Below are 15,775 nucleotides of genomic sequence, written 5' to 3' on the forward strand. Positions count from 1 at the left end.
TACTCTGTGTGGTGTGCAGGGAGGGAGGAGAGAGTAAGCGAGATGTGTCATTTAAAGGTTGGAGTGTGACCGTCTAATTGAAAGCTGCCTGCAGGGAACATTTGATATCAATAGATTTTTTTTTCTTAACCAAATTACTGTTGTTACTGAGAGGCAGTGACAGAGAGCTCTGCAGCACCCGCACGTTTAATTTGGGTGATTATTATTTATGCACAATGTATTGCCCCAGTGTAAGCACAGCCGGGGGATCACAGAGACAACCCACCAGCCTTTCTAAGGCCAAACTTGGGTTTGCTTTTGTTTTGCCAAAGTGACGGTTTTATTGAATCCCCTGATGCATCGCCTGCGCCAAACAATGCTGGAGGAAATGCATGAACGCTGAATTATAAGTTTGATTCTAATGAGAGGTTCAGCCTTCCCTTTGTTCGTCAATAAGAAACTCCAAGCAGAGGCCTGGAGAAGGACCCGAGTCTCAGAGCTCCACTAGGCCAGTAGCTGCAGACTACGAAGAAGACACCGTGATGGCATGTTATATCCAAATCACTTGAGATTATTGAATGACAGTACTCCTATCATTTCTGAGAGGACCACCTTTTAGGGGGGTCCCTGAAAAGTATACCTAACATATTCTAATGTTGCCCAGATTCTCATGTAGCTCAGGCAGGCCTTCAATTCACTACACAGATGACACTGAACTTCTAATCCTCCTGCAGCCACTTCCTGAGTGCTGGCGCTATAGGCATGCTCCACCAAGCCTAGTTTCTGTAGTGTGGGGAATCGAACCCAGGGCTTTAAGCATGCTAGGCAAGCACTGCTTCAACCAAGCCACACCCCTAGCCCATTAATCACACATTCTTAAGCTTGCACAAGAAAAGAATTTGTGTAATGGTTATATTCAGGGAGCAGAGAGGGCAACGAGGTCACATTCTTGTCCCTGTATCTAATTCTGTGTCAGGCACCAACTGCTCCTCCTGGCTGGCGACCATCCTCTGTCTGTTTGGGTTGGAGCTGGGGAAGCGTTTCCTCAGCAAAACATTCACTTGAACAAAAAACCTGCATTGCAACAGTAAATTTAAACGGCGTCTCTTTTATAGAGAACTTTTGAAAAGAGGGAACTTAGACTGTTTTACCTGCTAAGCCAAATACCAACAAGTATCGATAAAAGGGCAGCTATCATAGATGATTTAAACATAGTCACGGGGGTCTGGGGACAAAGCTCAGGGGCAGAGGGCAGGGCAAGCATGTGCTAGGTCCTGGTTCCTTCTTCAGAGCTAGTGTGGGGACGGAGAGCAAGCAGTAAGTGACCTCTCAAAGAACCATATTAGCAGATCTTTTAAGGTTTTCTCTGAGTGAGCAACCACTTTATCTTTGTCCTTTGGCCATCAAGAAAAGACCATAGATCTGTAGCCAGAGAGCTTGTCTCCTGTGTTTCCCCCAGCCTCTGAGCAAACCACTCTGGCTGGGGACCAGATGCTGGGTAGACAACTCTTTAACATACACAGAAAGCAAAAGCCATGGCTGCAGAAGGTTTTCTCCGCACACAGCAAGCTTGGGACTAATCCACTGCCCAGCTTTTCACTCACAAACCTATAAACCAGGAGACTGCCTCTCCCTTCTTCAGTGTGTTTTATGCTTTCTATCCTGACTCTGACACACAGCATAAACAGTGCTTTTGCCTGGTTCTTAAACAAGCTGGTATATTCCTGCCATCAACGTGGCAGAGGGAGGGGTTAAGGATTTCAGTACCTTTTCCCAGATAGTCTCCATCTGGCGGGCCTCAACCCGCCCTAAACGAACACTGCTCCAAGTAATGGCTGTATACACCTATGCAATGGAAGACACATGTGACACCTCTGTCCTTCCCACTGCCCTCATCACATTGTCACCAGGCTCTTCTCACATCACTTCTCTGGAAATTCAGGTAGCCATGCTTCGTGCAAAAGTTCCTTTGTCCCCACCATCCTTTCTGAGCCCTCATTCCAAAGTAAGCTTGAAGCCAGGGTTGTCTCTAGGATCTCTGACTCCTTTGTAACCTGTGTGTTCCCATAGTTCTGGTTTCTATTCTCCCCTTCCCCAGAATAATTGTATGTTTATGTGCATGTGTGTACATGGTGTGTGTGTGTACGTGTCTGTGTGTGGAATCTTTTCTTTTACTCTGTGAGTCTCTAAGGGAAAACTCAGGTTGCCAAATTCAGTAGCAAGTGTTTTATACCTTCAACCATCTCACCAGCTCATGGAATTCAAAAGTGAAACTGCCTGTCCTTTTCTGTCTGGGTACACACAGTCAAATCTTTAACTCAATTTGTTTGCTCTCCCAGCTTTTCTTGAAGACAGAGCTTATGTGCTATAACAGGAGTGACCATTAGTTTTGGTAAGTTCTGTCTAATACCATAGGCACCATGGGACCTACCCGGCCAAATCAGCTGCTCTTCCTCCATGGGTAAACTGAGGTAGAGTTCGGTGCCAAGATAAGTGGGTGACACGTTTGGGCTCCTAGGTTAGATGTGACTAAAAAGCTACAGAAATCCTTTCTATTACCACCGTGACCCTTCAACTCTGGGCACCCTGATTCTTTGCTTTTGCTAATTGCCAGTCTCTCTGAAATGATACGGTATACCAAGACCTCTTTGAAACCTTCTGAGTGATGCAGGAGAGTGTTACCAGCAGGTCTGTACAGTCGGGTCTGAACTCTGTGAAACTGACGCCTGGAGACACAGCTAGAGGTTGTGCTGTTTCGTCCCGCCCACAGAGTCACAGGCAGCGCTCACTGGAACTCTGACTTCCAGCAGATGGAGTTTCTCCCTGGTTGTCCCTGTTCTGATGAACCCTATTTTAGACAGATCTGCATAATCGAAGGCTTAATTACTCTAAGTGGTGCATGCATCAACAAATGGCAATTTTAATAACTCTTAAGAGCAGGAACTTCTCCTCTTGGCTGCGGTGGCTCTCCCACCTCACATGTCTCCTGCTGATCGTCTGTGTGTCTAAGTGTTACGCTGCTTTGTGACCTTAGTGAGTGTCTCTTAGCTTATTAGCACCTTTGCAGTAACTGTCTTCTTCTTTTGCTAAGAAAACTCGGGTAGATAATGAAGGATCCTAAAATGTTTCATCTTTTGAAAGCAATTTCTTTTATTTTTTGAAAATTTTAAATCACATTTAATTTCATCATTTTTTTTATTTAGCCAACAAAGTACTGGGTCTCATAACAGCATTTTATCATACGTGTGTGACGTCACACTTCATTCTTCTTTGTCCCTCCATTTCCCTTCAGATCTACATTTTAGAGACGTTCTGAAAATAAGTGCAAAAATGATGGCAAATGAGAACTAGAAACATTAATTAGAGTTGGTATAGTCTACCGCCAGTTAGCCCAGGACACCTGACAAACAGGGTTGATTCCTAAGGAGAGCAGGACTTGAAGCTATATATGTTGTTGTGCCCACCTCTGTGTGTGCACTGGGCATCTAGGAGAGCCTGTGTACGTGTGCTTGCCGCTAGAACAAGAAGCAAGGCTTGAAAATCATCTTCTTTCTGACCTGAAATCTGGGCAGAGCATCCTTTTTTATTTTCTGAGAGGCAGTAGCCCCTCCCATACTCACCCCCACCCAGCACTTTCCTGCCTCAACTCGAGGGCGGCCAGCTCTGCAGCAGACCAGCAGGGAGCACTGGCCAAGGCTTCGGACACTGTGGCTGAGGCCCTTGGACTTACTTGTCTCTGTAATGAAGAAAACCTGCTCCTCGCGGATAATAACTTCTGACTTGCTGGACAGCTCTTCAGTTTTGTTTACATTAGCGCGAAGTCCTCCACCCCTTAAAATATTGCTCTCTCTTTTATCTGTTTTATAGTATTAAAAATACATCAGGGTGGTTATGTTGGAGAATGGGAAATGTCAAAAACATCTTTATGGCATTTTTCTTTTAATCTTTGTTTGAAGGACTTCGAAGGGAGAATAGCTCCTAGAGTGTTTCTGTTTGGCTTATTTCTGGAAGGACTTGGATTCTCTATTAAGAATTCTAAGCTTGTTGTGCAGGACAGATGCTCAGTATACATACACACACACACACACGTATGCACACACGCACACACACGTACACATACGCAGGTGCAGACACACATGAACACACATACATGTACATATACACATTCTGATCCTAGTAGCTTGCATTATATGTTAATACAATATTAGGCAAATTAGAATTAAAATATCTGCCAATGATACTTTAAAAGTTTGAAGCATACAGTTTTTGAGTGAGGGCCCATGCTAATGTGTGTTTCTCTTTTGCATTTAACTGTTTGGAAATGGCCAGGTGGATCGCAGGGCCCTGGACGATGAAATAGCTTCAGCCTGGTTGGGGTCAGAGGCACATGACAGATCCCATAGTGGCAGGAAAGGACTTCAGTGCTTCTCTGTCTCCTTGTGATTGCTACATGGCTTTGTGATGTGACAGAGCTATGACCTGTGACTGCCGATGAGCAGTGGCCACATAGAAGGCTTTCAGTGGTGCTAGCACAAACAGATATCAGTGCTAGAAACGGACAAACAGAAAAACAACAAGATCCTCTTCAAAGGTCAAGAACTTGGCTTCCTCTTACTTTAAGCGATGTAATACTAAGCCCTTCGAGGTGGACAGCCTGTATGCAGATCAGGATTTGTTGTGAGAAAAGGAGACTTTTTTGTTACTGTTTTCCCCAGAAAAGCTTATTAATCATATATAAACCCATGATGCTGTGGGACAAACTGGAAAATCACTGAAGTAAGAGCATTCATGAACCTCTCACAAGCTGCACTTCGAGAACAGAGATTTGTCTGAAGGTTAACACCGTGGAAAGATCCTGGGCTGAAGAAGGGGCCCAGCAGCTAAGGATGCTTGCTACTGCTTTTGCATGAGACCCAAGTTGGGTGCCCAGGGCCCATATTTAGCAGTTCATGAGTGGCTGTAACTCCAGCTCCAGGGCACCCTACACTCTCTTCTGGCTTCCCAGTACAATGTTGCGTAATACACACACACACACACACACACACACACACACACACACACGCAAGCACACATATGCAAACAGGAGTTCCAAAAATATTATGAAAAAATCCAATTCTCTTCAATAAATTTTTTTTGATTAATGTTTTTATGTTAATCATGGATTTGCTTTGTGGTAAAAGAGAAATGAATGTAGTGGAAGTGAAAGGAGCGGTCTCAGCGACTCCCCAAGGACTCTGTTTCTTTATCTTTCTGCCTCCTCACTCTCACACATCTCTGGGATGCATTTACATTGCTTCCTTGTTGCGGTCATTTTTTCCCAATCCAAGACAAGTCCTCCAAGGGACATCATGATGCGTAAGGTCAATCCTCTGGCTTGTTTAGCGCTTTCAGACTTCCCATGAAGCCACTCCCCTTCTCCTGGGGCTGACAGAGAAAGGATCCTGGGAAGACACATCAATTATATCTGCCTGTGAGTTAGGAGTTTCCTTCTCAAAATTTGACTTTTTCCATGAAACTGAGAGGAAGCATTGGCTTTCCTAAGCCAGACAAACAATTTTTAAAAGATCGTGTGTGTCTATTAGTTGTCCCCTAAGCTCAGCGGCGTATCATACAGTGTACTGCCTTTCTCTGTAAACCAGTCCCAAAGCACTTGAATGTGTGTTGGACCCTGAAGGAGATGAAATTGTCTCAACCCTACTCTCTAGCCATGGGTTGCCTCGTTCATCTCCAGTCCCTCATTGTTGCTGAATGAGTGGTTGCCAGGAGCCCACTTTTTCTTTTGTGTGCTTTTTATGATGCCAAGTGTCTTCATAGATTGGGGTTTACTGATGTGTTGGAAAAGATGATATCATTTCTGTCCCCTCCTTAACCCGAATAGACCATGCTGATGGGATGTTCCGAACTCGATCTATTGCCTACAGTGTGTTCAGCCTTCCATGTCCTTTCAATCTGCGTAGCCGTACCACACACTCACAGGAGATGAGTACACACCGATTAGAAAAATAAGTGAAGACAACATCTCTTAGGACTCAAAACAGGTGCTTCCATGCTAGCCAGGCATCTGTGCTGACATTCTCTTACATGGTCACAAATCGTGGGACAGTTCGCTACTGGTTTGAAGGTCTGCCTTCTGTGTTCCTGGCTTGCAGTGTTGAAAGCTGGCAGGTGTGAAAATGCGCCACGGCAGGACATCAAAAGCAGCTGCTGTCCTCTTATCATTGTGGATTGGCAGTCAGCATCTGAGCTCCCGGACACCCAGGATCACGATAGCTGGGATGCGGGCAACAGCACATAGACAGAGGCACAAGATTCCAAGGCTTCAAGTGAGATTCAACAAGCCCAGATTCTGGAATAGCTCATTCGAGTCCCTGCAGCGCAGACACAGACATCGGAGGAGGAGGGCTCGGCACCCACAGGCCCAGCGTTCTTTAATGCTGTAGGTGTATTTAATACGGTCAAATCCTACACAGTCCAGAAGAGCAGACAATCTGGTCCTTTCTAAAGTGGATCTGCTTGTTTCCTTCAGAGACTGACTATTGGGAAAAAGATGGCTTGAGTTGCGAGCCACACTTTGTTATGGACATCCTTCTCAGAGCTGTGCAGACACACGATTTATGTTTTCTCTAGGGACTCATGTTCCAATGCTCGGTTCCTTCTTTGTTCTTCTAGTCTGCCTCCCATAATTCCAGAAGGATCCTTATGAACATAATACAGTTTTCCGTGTGTGTGTGTTTTCTCTTATTCTACAGCCTTATCTTTTGGGGCAGACCTGGAATTCAAATTGCCTTCCCTCCCTTTCTCTCCACCTCTCTCCACAAGTCTTACAAACACGTGTGCACACACATCCTAGTTGTCCAAGGAGATGAGAAGAAAATTCATTAAAAATTTTAAAGTAGCAAGAATAATATGTTGACTTGCATAGTTAGAGTAGCTTTAGTTTCCTGTTTAAAAATTATAAGCATAAATTATTTCTATTGGAAACATATTTAAAATGTCCCTGGAGGGTGAAACACATAAATTGTAAGATGAGACATAGATATGTCAAGGTCAATATAAGAAATACCTCCATATATGTATAAAGTGGTTTTGTAGCTATGTACCATTTAAAAAATTATTAGACAGGGACTGGCTGAGAGAAGAAATGAAGCTCCAAAGGACATTTAATTTAATTTGATTTAAAGAAAAACTCTTAAGAACGTGAGATGTCTTCTGGTTACAGAGATGCTGACATGTACATCCCAGAAGTGATCCACTAGGAAGTCATTCTTGTCTTGCACGCCCAAGGAAACACAGGAGCACACATTGTCTAGGCTAAGGTCAGCGGAACCTCACTGATCCATCCCTTACAGATGCCAAATGATCAAATTGCCAACCAGCCAGTGTTACAGACATAGACGAATATGGACATTCCCTGGAAATCTGAGCAAGGCAAAGGCTGGACTATTTTAAAGGGATATGAGCCACCACAAATCACAAAGTAAGGTGGGTCCTCTCAGGACGGATGGTGTAACATTTAAAATTAATCAATCAGTGTGAGTTTTCATGTTACAAGATAAAAGAGAAGTCATATAGTGAGCTTGATTGATATTTAAAAAGCACGTGATAAGAGTTTTAATGGGAAAGACTTGAGCTTTTCATAGGATAATAAGGAACATCCCTGGTTCCATAGGGATGTCTGCAAAGACCTCCAGCAAACATTGCTGATAACCATGAACCACTTCCCTTCCTAAGACATGGAACAAGGCAGACACGGATTGATTTTTATCATCCTGTGACATTGTCCTAGAACTTCAACAAGAACAAAGCAAAGCAAAACAACAGACAAGACAAGACATGAGCAAGTGCTCAGTGAAAGAGACAGAAAGCTCAGTTCGGAAAAAGAAGTAAAGAATACTTATTTCCAGATGACACAGTTATAGGTCACAAAACCGAGGAATTTACAGAGTTAGTAAAAAGGACATTCTAAAACTAGTAAAGCTACAGAACAAACTTCAAAATAGAAGCACGAATTGTATTTTGATATGCCAGATGTGAGTGATCGGAAGCTACGAGCTAAATGTCTGTTAGTTTAGGATATAAGAGTTAGCCAGAAATACACTAAAGCTATTGGCCAAACATTATTGCAAATAATATAGTTTTTGTGTGATTATTTCAGGGCTGAGCAGCTGGGAACAAACAATTGGCCTTCCCTACAGCAAACCATTTTTTCTCATTAGACATGGGCACCCATGATTCAGAGTTTGTGATACCTCACCTCCCCGGTACCTCGCTCAGTACATCTTCATGAATTCAAATGGAATGAGGAAATCATACACATGCTTTCTGGGGACAACTGAGGGAGTTGGTTGATTTGTATTAGCGTTCTCCGGGGTACAGAGCATTCCCCCACCGTTAGAGTCAGCACAGACTCAACGATGGTCTGATAAAGTCCTTCCGACTCCTTCCTTTCTCTGGGCAGGAGCAGAATGCCCATCCTTTCAATAAGAGCAGATGAGCTGAGCCTCTGGGTTCCACACTAAACGGTTCTGGGAATCCCTCCTCACAGAGGGTCAGGTGGCTGCCATGTCCTTGCTTTATGGGTCACCACATGGTTTGGGCTCTGTGAAGCTGGAGTGTTGGAGTCACTGTGAGAATCGGCGGATCACCTTCAGGAACAGTGACTGTGGCCTAATGTGAGAATTTGACAGAAGAGAATGGAATTGGATTGAATGATTAATTATTAGGCAGAGGGCCAGGTGACCAAGCTGGAGAGATCTTTAGGTTCGACAGCAGCGTCTCCCTCCCCACAGCTTTCCTCTAAGCAAACCTCTGACTTCACCTCTTCACTTTGCTCCAGAAGAAGAGAGAGGGTGTTTATCTGTGCATGGACAAAGCCCACAATTGAAATCAGAGAACAGTGATTCCTTGTAAAGACATACTATGTCCAAATAGGATACTTTTAGTATGAGTTTGATATTTCCTAGATAATTTTATTAGCCTCCTTGGATCATATTTACTAAGAAGGCTTGGTACAAGAGAAGATGCCACTTTCCTTGGAGCCAGGAAGGTGTGCTGGAAGCCAACCTGAAGAAATGTGTGTTTCCTGCCTCAGTTCTTCCTACTGTCCCAATAAGTCACCAAGAGTTTTTAAGTTCCCATTGGGACAGATCAGTGGGTTCTCACTCTATGGTGACTCTCTATCACATTCCTGTCAAACACAAGAGTCCTGAGAAATTTGCGGGGATATCTTATGATCTTGTGTCAATTTAAGATGTTTAAGGATACTTACAGAGTTTTAAAGGAAAGTAGTTGTAGGGTGGACCAGGCTAAGGTCAAACTTACTCTGGAATCTATTGATCAGAGAAAGAGAGAGTGGAATTACTCCTAAGAAGAAGCAAGAACAGGTACAGAGCCAAAAGATGTAAAAACCTGGGTGCAAATTTATAGCCTGATGGCGGCCAAATGGAAGACAGAAGCAGCATTGACCATGTGCCTAGAGGTCCTTGATTTGCAGCTGATTTTGAAAAGGGGTACATTTTTTTTTAAAATAATATGCTGGTCTCTAAAGTTAATGCTTGATTCCTTGGTAGAGTTTGTGAACCATATATGATGACCGTTGTGGGTTTTTGTTATTTCTTAGGCTTTGCTAGCTAGGGATTGAACACAGGATCTAGTGCACATAGACAAGCCTCACCCCCTAAACACTAGGTCACCTGCTGACCACCAAGTTTTTCTGCACTGAGCCTGTATGTGATTCAAAACTTAATATGGATTTTGTCTATGTGAATTTTCAACCTGTCTCAGGTACAGTTGTGGAATCCTTACTGGGCTGAGGTCTCTTCCTCTCATCCTTGGCACAGCACATCTGTCCATTCGGGCCACATCTGTGCATTCTCGCCATAGGAGCCGGGAAGTAGGCTTGCCTTCTTTGGAAATGGCAAAGGTTCCTGTGTTTCTGTTTAACCCTCACAGGGAGGCTGTGCAAGTGTCTACCTCTGGGGTCAAAGAGGTTTGGCTCCGATCTTGGCATATGTTTGCTTGGGTTCTTCTTCCTTAAACTGTTCAGGGAAATAGTAAGACATCTGAAAATCTCACTTCTGATTCTGCGGCTGCCCCAGAGTTGCTCAGCATCTCCACCAGAGCTTGCCAGGAGAGTAGTTCTGGGGAGTCACATGTATAAAGGCTTACCTGTGAGACTGTGTCTCTGTGGATCAGTGCCTCAGCAGACAGAAGAGGTCACATGGAAGATCAGAATTGTCTCAGCCTGTGCCTGCAGCCTTCCACGTTCAAAGAATTCCAAGTTGTGTAGTGATGCACCATCCGCTAGTGCATCAGTCAATGATGGAGCACGTGCCGTGCCACCAGGTTATCATGGAACTGGAAAACGCCCGTTGCCTAGTGATGCAGTAGTTTTAATGCATAGCACTCCTCCTTTTGCAAGCATACCTACTACAGTACCAGTTGTAGATCAGTAAAACGATACAGTTATGTACAGGAGGTAGGACTGGGTGGAAGTACCATGTATGTTCTGGTTTAGTTCATTGCTGTTGCCTGCATTTTATTGTCACTTTATGGTATACCTCTACTTATAAAGCAATGGTTACTGCAAATCGCAGGCCATGCTCTCCCAGCAGCAGTCTCATCTGTTCTGTGTTAACTGTGTTGACCTAGTCCACTAACGCTGGTGTGACACGCTCTAGGATACTCACTGTTGAGCAGCCCCTCTTAGCAGACACCCTGCTGTGGAGTGCTGGGCCACTTTATAAAACAGAGTCCCTGCCCTGAATTCCTTAGAGCCCAGTTTGAAAGGTTTCTTGACAGACACCAGGGAGGGTAATCACACCATGTGCTCTGTGAAGTGCTGCTCAAGAGATTTCATCCTAGGAAGCTGTCCAGCTTCTCAGACAAGCTCAGGGGCTACTGCCGGGGATTGGAATAGAGAAGAAGCAAGGTTGCAAGGTAAAAGAGAAGCAGGTCTGGTGTGGGAGGTCCTTTTGTATATGTGTTGTTTTTATTGGTTAATGAATAAAGAAGCTGCTTTGACCCGTGATAGGGCAGAATAGAGCTAGGCATGGGGGCGGGGTGGGGGACTAAACTGAATGCTGGGAGAAAGAACTCGGAGTCAGGGAGAAGTCACGTAGCCCTGCCAGAGACAGATGCCAGACAGAACTTTACTTGGTAAGCCACAGCCATGTGGCAATACACAGGTTAATGGAGATGGCTTAGTCTAGGATATAAGAGCAAGTTAAAAATATGATTCAGCTATTGACCAAACAGTATTGCAAATAATATAGCTTCTGTGTGTTTATTGAGGGACCGGGCAGACAGAAACCTCCAACAACAGGGATCTAGCAAAGAAGGTGCTCAAAGAACAGTCAGAATAAGGCAAGAAAGTCCTTTAAGCAGGGCAGGAAGGAAGACTGCTGTGAAGAGATGTGGAGGAGCTAGAGGAGGGGGAACGAGGTCAGAAGTAAAGGCGGGTGTTGGAATGAGGGAGGAACAGTTTCTAGAAGCCATGGAAATCTGTAACTCACTCAAGGTGCAGTCCATAGTCTGTAAGTGAAGTTGAACCCCTAAAAGATTGTTCTTTGGTGAGTCATTTCAGCACAGCCTGGGACAATCTGGACTCTGAGAGAGTTGAATGTTTCAGCCCATGAGAACTACCAGCATGCCTGAGGGGGCTATAATTCTCTTCTTGGTCAGTGCCGTAGGCAATGATCTCCACTGTCAACCTGCTCACCTGACTTCATTCCCTGAAGACTGTCCTAGAGGACAGGCTTGTGTTAATTATAATTATATGGTTAATTATAATTATTATTATATTTATTATTATATTATTATTTTATATTATATATTTAATATAATATATTAATATTATATTATTATTATAATTATAATATATAATTATATATAATTATATATTTATATTATATATTATAATTAACCATAATTCTGATCACCAGCTTTGATGGATCAAGACACCCCCAGGGCATTAATGAGGCACATCTCCGGGTGTAGCCAGGAGGTTACTTCCAGAATTATCGAAGGGTCAGGTATACCCTGAATGTGGGGAACAGCATTCCACAGGCTGGGGTTTCCGATTGAATAAACAGGCGGAAAGTCAGCTGAGCTCAGACATCCCCTTCCTCTGCTTTTTGATCTCCCCAGAAGTGAGCAGGCAGCCAACACTCTTGCTACCGTGCCATCTTCATCTGTGCCTTCTTTCTCTGAGCCAACGAATCCTTCCTGAAGCGGCCTTTGCTGGTATCTGTCACAGCTCTGAGAAGCCACACAGGGTTATGGGCTGAGCGCCCCCCCTCCCAGTCATTGCCACTTATTCTAAAACAATCTTGAATGAACCTCCGCCATTTAAGTGCCATAGCCTTGGCATGCCATATATTATTCACAATGCACAGGTATTTCTGATAACTTGCAAGTAGGCTTTACCCTCCTCAGGACTGAGATTGAAGAGGCTGAAAATCAACTTATTCTCAGTTCTGCCAAATTAAGTTGTGCTAAGAATCCTAGAAGATAAAGATACAAATCTGATAACACAAATAAAAACCATCTGCATCATTTTTTTTCTGTAAACAGTAATGGGGTGGCACGTTGTCCCATGTTTGTGTTCATGTCTATCACACAACCTGCTCATGTGATGTATTTTATATTTTTCTGCTAACTGAATGACTTGGTAGGCAGGCACGGCCCTGAGAATCCCATGGCAGTTGTAACTTCTTGTTGGATTGTTCTAGAAGAATTGGGCTATAGTCATTAATGTGTTGGGTCTGGGAAGACAGTGCAGTGGGTTAAATACTTGCTCTGCAAGCATGGCTTCAGGGCCCAGCAGTCACATTTTAAAAATGAGCTCAGTGGAACATATCTTTAACTCCAGTGCTGCGCAGGCAGACCCGAGGGGCTTGCTGGCCAGTCAGTCTAGCCAGCCTCTAAGTTGCACACTAGGTGAAAGAAAGAGATTCTGCCTTAAAAAATAAGGCAAAGAGCATTCAAGGAAGACAGCAGACATTGACTCCTGGCTTCCACATGTGTAAACATGTGTATACAGATGTGCAGACAGCATATATACGCATACATACACACACATCTGCACAAAATTAAAAAACTAAATTAAAAATGCGGAGAGAAATAAAAGCTTTGCTAACGTGTTTCAAAGATGGGCAATGACTTAGGTGTACTCCCCAAGGCTGTGGGTTTGAGTTTTCACGTGCTGCCTGGCTGGCTGGAGCAGGTGTGAGCAATCGTGAAAGCAGGCAACAGCAAGAGTTACCCGGAGGCCTGAGCTGGCAATTCCTGCCCTGCTAACGTCCTTTCTTCTTGAAGAAGAAAAAGATTCTTGGAAAAGAGACAGAGCTGGTTCTAAGTAACTACTGGAAAAAGTACCAGGGCGGGCACACCCTGGATGGGAGCCAATGGAAACGCTGACTCCTGGCCCCGTGGCCTATTGTAAAATCCAGTGAATCGTGCGTAAAAAAAAAAAAAAAAAAGAAAAAAAAAGAGTCTTGCGTCTGGTTTGAGATTCATCTCTGCCACCAAATCAGCCTGTCTGCATTTTTCAGTGTGCTCTTGGATGCTTGTCTACCTAGGGACGAGGAGCTACCTCGAAGGAGACACAAGAGGAAAAGAAGATTCGGGAAGGAATACAGAACATGTGTCTCTCTTGCTATCATGTAGGCTTATTCAAAACCCTCCTGCATAACAAGTAAAAGATGTTGATATGAACTCAAGGCCATGGGATTCAGGTTAGGCCTTTTTGCTTTGAGCAACAGGATTTGGTCTGGCTCACGATGAGACTCATCAAACTGGGTTGTGACGTAACAGGAGCATCATGTACATGAACAATGCCATAATAAAGGCTGGGAGGACCTACAGTGTCAACCATGAGGACTTTAATGTGTGGCTTAGTGGTTTTCCGGATCCTCGATGCAAAGGCCCAAGGGAGGAGACTAGTTTAAATATGGGTACTGAGACAAATTTTAGCCTCTTCCAGGGCAGGATTAAGTTCATTATGGTAAAATTCCTTTGTGATTATGTATTCTCATCAATGGGGCCTATGGGCTCTATACAGGCAGTTTGCCGTCCCACTTCATTCTTACCGAGTTTCCTCTAGTCTGAGTGTTAATTGCAATTTTGCCATTTTATGGTATGCATTCCTAAGTAGTTGTTCCGCAGCCTGGGTGGGAGGGGAAGTATCCTCTGTTCTTGGATGCTCCATGAAAGGCAAAAAAATGTTCAGGAATGCTGAAATCAGTGATGAGAATGCACGTAGCTCCCTGCAATACATAATTCACAGTGGAGACTCAGCTGTGACGCTGGCGGGAGAATTAGCCACACCCAGGGCAAAAGACTGGGAAATGCTCCCACTCCGTCTAGGAAGCTAGCTCCTGGAGAGAGCTTTGAGCATTCATTGGGAAGGGCGCATTTGAAAATAACTTATTGAATGTATCAGCTGTGGATGAGATGCTTTGGAATGTTCCAGAGTGTCTGCCATGTGCTATTTTCCAAAGACTGTCCCTTTTGTGGCAGAGGCTTGGTCATAGCGAAGGGATGGATTCCACATACAGAGATGGAACCTCAAAGCAGAAAGATAAGTGGGGGAGCTGGGGTGAGGAGAAGACTCTCATGGGAACCCATGCCAATGGTTGCTTACCTCTTTCATTGCATTCGTACAGAGACCTTGGACTCTTCATTGTTTATTACACCAAGAATTGTTTTCTTGGTGGTGGAGGAACAAAGCTTTTAAGCATCTCAGCCCACTTGAAGTATGTAGTAGAGAGGCAGTAAGTATATTCCCACTGTCATACACCCGTCTCTGTCTATCTGCGGGATATTTGCATCCTTCCGGATGGAAACGCTGGGCACATCAAACCACTCTCCTTCCCCCTTTGCCTGCTCCAGGCAACGATACTCTACTTTCTGTCTTTATGGGTCCAGCTACTCTAAGGACTGCAAACAAGTGGACTAGGATAGCATACTATTTCTTGTTTTGTGCTTGGCTGTCTTGTAAGCATAATGTTCACGTGGTTCATTGAGTCATACTTAATGCATATTACAAGGCCTTTCCCTAAACGCCATACAATACTGTTCCGTCGCATGTGTGTGATGTGTTTATGGATCCATGCGTCTGTTGACAGGTATATCCATGTTCTGCCTTTTATGAATAGTACTACTGTGCAGGTGGTCCAGAAGCTACCTGAGCCCTGGTTTTCAGCTACTTTGAATCTGCACCTAGAAGCAGAGCTGCTGTGTCTAATGCACCTGTCTCTGTGGGACCACCAAGCTGGCTCCCACCATGGCTGTGGGGTCACTGTGTAATGAAAGTGGTGTGCAATGGCTTCAGCTTCTTCACATCCGTGTTATTTTGCAGTTTGTAATGATAGCATCCTAATTGTCTCGAGGCGGTGCCTTGCTGTGGTTTTACTTTGCGTTTCCTGGATGAGAGTGACTTCCTCGGATGTTGAGCCTTTTGCGCAGGATAGCTGGTCAAATGCATTTTCATGCTTTTTGCTTGTATTTTAACTATGTTATTTTGTTACAAAGGTTTCTTCATGGGTCTGTGTCTGTGAGTGTGTGTGTGCATGTTTGTGTGTACAAGTGTGTTTGTACATGTGTGTGAATGTGCGCATGCATCCTCTCACTTTTATACAATGCAAATAACACTTTGAAGCTGTTGAAACTCCCCCATGTATTGTCATCCAGTCGATCTGAATTACTGACCTCTGTTTTGTTCAGCCACACGATAGACAGTATTTTCCCCTACTCATCTTTATCCCTCTTTGAGGCCCTTGTTTAAAAAAAAAAT

This window comes from Microtus pennsylvanicus, chromosome 15, assembly GCF_037038515.1.
Source record: "Microtus pennsylvanicus isolate mMicPen1 chromosome 15, mMicPen1.hap1, whole genome shotgun sequence".
In the NCBI taxonomy this organism is placed as follows: Eukaryota; Metazoa; Chordata; class Mammalia; order Rodentia; family Cricetidae; genus Microtus; species Microtus pennsylvanicus.